The sequence below is a fragment of the Sapajus apella genome, unplaced genomic scaffold (genome assembly GCF_009761245.1).
Source record: "Sapajus apella isolate SASKATOON/1434 unplaced genomic scaffold, GSC_monkey_1.0 scaffold224, whole genome shotgun sequence".
In the NCBI taxonomy this organism is placed as follows: Eukaryota; Metazoa; Chordata; class Mammalia; order Primates; family Cebidae; genus Sapajus; species Sapajus apella.
Genome location: NW_022437164.1, coordinates 364,905 through 371,031, shown reverse-complemented (window position 1 = coordinate 371,031; position 6,127 = coordinate 364,905).

The window sequence follows — 6,127 nt, the reverse complement described above, 5'->3', positions numbered from 1 at the left end:
GTCCACTCCCTTCCCCGTTCCTTTCTCACCATGGGATCCCAGGAGGAAGAAGACCCTCTCCAGCCCCCTGGAGAACCTCAGTCGCTTTGATACCAAATGATGTGGCTGCTGACAACTGAAGGTATCAGTGCAGGCCGACCAAGGTTGCTGTGATCCCTCAGGCCCGTTGCCTCACATCTCCAAGCCTCCACACCTACGCCCAGGTGGCCAAGACTGGAAAGAATGCGCAGAAAGCACTTCACGCAGGGCTCGCCGTCAGCACCCAGTAACTGGGTCCTGTTATTGGTTTTGTTTTTAGATGCACAGGCTTCAGCCACTGCGTCTAGCCTCTTACTATATTTTATTTATTCATTTTTTTGAGATGGAGTCTCTGTCGCCCAGGCTGGAGTGCATGACTTCAGTTTACTGCGACCTCCACTCCCAGGTCCAAGTGATTCTCTTGCCTCGGCCTCTTGGGTAGCTGGGATCAGGCACCCACCACCAAATTTTATGGATTTTTTTGGTGTTTTTTTTTTTGTTTTTTTGAGATGGAGTTTCGCTCTTTGTTACCCAGGCTGGAGTGCAATGGCGCGATCTCAGCTCACCGCAACCTCCACCTCCTGGGTTCAAACAGTTCTGTCTCAGCCTCCCGAGTAGCTCGGACTACAGGCATGCATCACCATGCCCAGCTAGTTTTTGTATTTTTAGTAGAGACGGGGTTTCACCATGTTGACCAGGATGGTCTCGATCTCTTGACCTCATGATGCACCCGTCTCGGCCTCCCAAAGTGCTGGGATTACAGGCGTGAGCCTCCCCGCCTGGCCTGTTTGTTTGTTTTTTGAGACAGAGTCTCTTTCTTGCCCAGGTTAGAGAGCTGTGGCGAAATCTCAGCTCACTGCAACCTCCACCTCCCAGGTTCAAGCCATTCTGCTGCCTCAGCCTCCCCAGTAGCTGGACTAGAGGTGCGTGCCAGCATGCCTGGCTAATTTTGGTATTTTTAGTAGAGGTGGAGTTTTACCATATTGGCCAGGCTGGCCTTGAACTTCTGACCTCAAATGATCTGTGTGCCTCGGTCTCCCAAAGTGCTGGGGTTACTGGTGTGAGCCACCGCACCTGCCCAGCCTCATTTATAACCAGTGTGAAGCGGCTGTGTGCAGCCCTGGCAAAGGGAAAGCAGGCAGGCTCCCTGCCCTGGTAGGACCTAGTTGCTGTGAAAGTTGCTGCCAGGTGAGCAGAAGGAGCACACTGGCCCTCCGGTCATGGAGTCTTGGTAACCGGGGCTCAGCCAGGGACACCTTTACTTGGGCTGAGGGGACTGTGGCCTGCAGGCAGTTGGGGGAAAGGCTTTCCAAGTGAGGAGACAGCAGGGGCTGTCCTAGTGGGTGGCATGAAGCCGTGGTCTCCCTGGAAAGGTTAAGGAAGAGCAGCTCAAGGGGTTCCATTTACTCTGTGCTCTGGAGCTGGGCTTGACAATGGTACTAAGGAGGCCCTAGTCACCTGACCTACGAGGTAGCGGTTGGGCCTTCTGTTAGTTACCTAAGGGATGTTAACCAGGACAGGCAGCAGCCCTGGTGGCAAGATGATGCCTCCAGGTCTCCACCTTCCCTCTCTCACCACCTTTCCACAATTTCTCCCTCCCTCTCTCCCTCTTTCCACCCTCCCTCTCTCTACCTTCCTTCTCCCTCCCTCTCCCTCCATCTCTCCACCTTCCCTCTCCCTCCCTCTCTCCACCTTCCCTCTCCCTCCCTCTCTCCACCTTCCCTCTCCCTCCCTCTGTCCACCTTCCCTCTCCCTCCCTCTCTCCACCTTCCCTCTCCCTCTCTCCACCTTCCCTCTCCCTCCCTCTCTCCACCTTCCCTCTCCCTCCCTCTCTCCACCTTCCCTCTCCCTCCCTCTCTCCACCTTTCCTCTCCCTCCCTCTCTCCACCTTTCCTCTCCCTCCCTCTCTCCACCTTCCCTCTCCCTCCCTCTGTCCACCTTCCCTCTCCCTCCCTCTGTCCACCCTCCCTCTCTCCACCTTCCCTCTCCCTCCCTCCACCTCATGCTATCTGGGTCTCCCTCCGATTTCTAGGTCCTGTTTGAGATTTTGCTCTTTCTGTTCCCCTCTCTGGGCCTCCCCGTCACCACTCTGTGCATCTCTAGATCCCTGTCCTTCAACCCAGAGCTCTGTCTCTGGACCTCAGCGGCAATCTCTGAATTTCTCTCCTCCCTCAGGTCAAAAAGTTATCATACCTGGGAGGTCCCTCTGAGTGGCCGAACTACCCCAGGATGTATAACTGAAGTCTATTTCCTCAATTTTATCCCTGACCCTCTGAGTCAACCCCATTTGAAAATGACAGCCTTTGCTGATCTCTGCATATTGGTCTGCCAGGGAAGGACTGCTGGTCCACAACACTGTTCAGAATCCCCCATCTCCCTTGGCCAAAATATCTGGCATCTACCAGTGGGGCTGTGGCATGAGGGTGTGAATCTCAGGAAAGGAATCTGAGTCATGTGGCCCTGCAGCCGTAGTATGCTCAGAACAGAGGTTCTCAAAATTTAATATGCTTCAGAATTCTACAGAGGGCTTGTTAAAACATAGTTGCTGGGCCGAGTTTCTGATTCAGTCTAGGGTGGGGCTCAAAAATGTGCATTTCAAACAAGTTCCCAGGTGATGGGTATGTGGCTGATCCAAGGCCACATTTGAGAAGCTTTGCTCTAGAAAAGTATAAGTGGCCCTTAGGCCAGGCGCAGTGGCGCACATCTGTAATCCTAGCTACCCAGGAGGCTGAGACAGGAGAGTCGCTTGAACCGGAAGGCAGAGGTGGCAGTGAACCGAGATTGCACCATTGCACTCCAGCCTGGACCACAGAGTGAGACTCTGTCTAAAAAAATAAAGTAAGTGGCTCTTGGTTAGCTGCATGTTGGAATCATCAGGAATTTGAAAAATTACTTAGTGGGGTGTGGTGATGCACATATGTAGTCCCAGCTACTCGGGAGGCTGAGGCAGGAGAATCACTTGAATGCAGGAGGCAGAGATTGCAGCAAGCTGAGATTGTACCACTCCACTCCAGCCTCCAGTCTGGGCAACAGAGAGAGACTCTGTCTCAAAAAAAAAAAAAAAAGAAAGAAAAAAAAAAACAATTACTGATGTGTCTGGCTCCCACCTGTGGAGACTGATGTTAAAACATCAACTTTTGGCCAGGCGTGGTGGTTCACGCCTGTAATCTCAGCACTTTGGGAGGCCGAAGCAGGTGGATCACCTGAGTTTAGGAGTTCAAGACCAGCCTGGCCAACATGGTGAAAACCCTGTCTTAAAAAAAAAAAAAAAAAAAAATCGACTTTTTTCTTTTCTTTTTTTTGAGGGGGAGTCTTGCTCTGTCACCCACGCTGGAGTACAGTGGCATGATTACAAGTGTGCGCCACCACGCCTGGGTAATTTTTGTATTTTTAGTAGAGACAGGGTTTCACCATGTTGGCCAGGTTGGTCTCCAATTCCTGGCCTCAAGTGAGCCTCCTGCCTTGGCCTCCCACAATGCTAGGATTACAGGCATGAGCCACCAAGCCCAGCCTGGGTTTTTTTTTTTTAAGTTCCTCAGGTGATTCTGATGTGCAGCCAAGTTTGAAAGTCATCACTCTGGATCCTTGATGTGCAAAGTGTGAACTGTGGACCGTGTGCATCACCGGGGCACTTGTTAGAAAAGCAGAATTTGCATTTTTTTTTTTTTTTTTTTGAGACGGAGTTTCGCTCTTGTTACCCAGGCTGGAGTGCAATGGCGCGATCTCGGCTCACCGCAACCTCCGCCTCCTGGGTTCAGGCAATTCTCCTGCCTCAGCCTCCTGAGTAGCTGGGAATACAGGCACACGCCACCATGCCCAGCTAATTTTTTGTAGTTTTAGTAGAGACGGGGTCTCACCGTGTTGACCAGGATGGTCTCGATCTCTTGACCTCGTGATCCACCCGCCTCGGCCTCCCAAAGTGCTGGGATTACAGGCTTGAGCCACCGCGCCTGGCCTTAGAATTTGCATTTTAACAAATTCCCTGATTCCAGGGCAGTCTGAGAAGCACTACTTTGTCCAGGAACCACACTTTGAATAGCAAAGCTCTATAACAGTAACTCCCAAACGGTAATAAACACGAGGATTACCGGGAAGTTTGTGAAAATACAGATCCCCAGGCTTCATTCCCGTTGTCTGTGTGTGGGCCTAAGAAAATACATTTTTGCAGGTCAGGCGCAGTGGCTCACGCCTGTAATCCTAGCACCTTGGGAGGCCGAGGTGGGTGGATCACCTGAGGTCAGGAGTTCAAGACCAGCCTGGCCATCATGGTGAAACCCCTGTCTTAAAATAAAATAATAAAATAAAATAAAATAAAGAAAATGCATTTTTGCAAGCATGCCTCCCTCTCTTGCCTCAAGCCATTCTGATGCGGGTGGTGCTGAACGGCTCCATAATAGTTCACGTTTGAGGCCGGGCGCGGTGGCTCAAGCCTGTAATCCCAGCACTTTGGGAGGCCAAGGCGGGTGGATCACGAGGTCAAGAGATCGAGACCATCCTGGTCAACATGGTGAAACCCCGTCTCTACTAAAAATACAAAAAATTAGCTGGGCATGGTGGCGCGTGCCTGTAATCCCAGCGACTCAGGAGGCTGGGGCAGGAGAATTGCCTGAACCCAGGAGGCGGAGGTTGCGGTGAGCCGAGATCGCGCCATTGCACTCCAGCCTGGGTAACAAGAGCGAAACTCCGTCTCAAAAAAAAAAAAAAAAAAATAGTTCACGTTCACTTCTGCCCTGGATTTCTCTTACTTCCCACCACCTAGAGAGGAAGGGGCGTATCTGGCTTCCCATCTCAGTTGTGTGACCCTGGGCAAATGCCTCCCAGTTCGTGCAAGCCTCAGTTTCTAGAAGGTTTTCAATCACAAGTAATTCCTCACATTCATTCATCTATTCCTTTGGCAAGTGGTTACTGACTACTTCCTGCGTGCGAAGTGCTGGAGATGCAAAATCCACACAGTGAAACCGAATAATTACGAAAATGACAGTAGACGTGCAAAAATAAATCCTAACCAGCAAGCCGCACATGAGCGCTCAGCCCGGGAGGTCAGAGAAGTTTTCTCCCCAAGAACACAAGGGAGCTGAGACCTGAAACGAGCAGGCATTAGGGAGCCACCCGTCTCCGCTGTACCTTCTGCAGTGTCCTCAACACACTAAGGAAACTGAGGTGCAGAGGAGAATGACTGTCCCCATCTGGTCACGTAACCAGGCAGAGGCAGGACAAAAACTCCATACCTCGCGCTTCCCAACCAACTCTCCTATGCACAGTGCCAGTGGCTTAGAAGCACTGTGTCTGGTCCCTTCCTTCTTTCACTCAGCAAATCATGAATTTCAGAGATGTGCCAACACAGAGGCACTTGGAGAAAGACGAAGCAGCTGAGAGACAGGGAGCAGCCCTCCTGGCCGGGACGCAAGGGATGCGCCCAAGTCCCACGTCTGCCGACTACACCCTCGTTCACACGCTCTGTGAGCAGCGACCGCCCACTCGCCACGCTATTGGCCAAACTGGCATGAATGATAACCCTCAGGGCCAACGAGGATAATGGGGTGGACTTTCTTGCCCAGCTCCTCCCCCTTGGCCCAGTGGCTGTTTTGATTGGCAGATAACTTCGGCTCGACCCCCGCTTTGAAGGCACCTGTCTGTCTCCCAGTAGGTACACGGCCCCAACGCCCACACTCCATGCCTTCCTCCGCTTTCCCCACCCACTTCCAGGACCAACCAATGACTTCAAGGCAGAATATGCCCCCGCAACCAATTAAAAAGAGCTCTAAACTTGACGGACGACTTCCCGCCCCTGGACTGTCCTAGCTCCTCCCCCAGACCAATTGTTTTAGGAGAGGGGGGCGGATACATCCAATCAGCACGACACTGGTCTCTTGATTGACGCTCGGGTCCTCGCGCTGGCGTGTTGTGCCCCGAGGCGGGAGGAGGAGGAGGAGCCGGGAGGAAAACCTGAGCCAATCCTAGCAGGCTGCGCGGGAGGCCAATCGAACGCCGCGCCTTGGAGCGATTACCCAATCCGCGAAAGGGGGCAGGGCGCATCCCTACCAGGAGCCAATAGAACGCCCCCAAAGGTCAGGAGCGACGTTCAGCGGGAGCAATGACAGGCCTATAT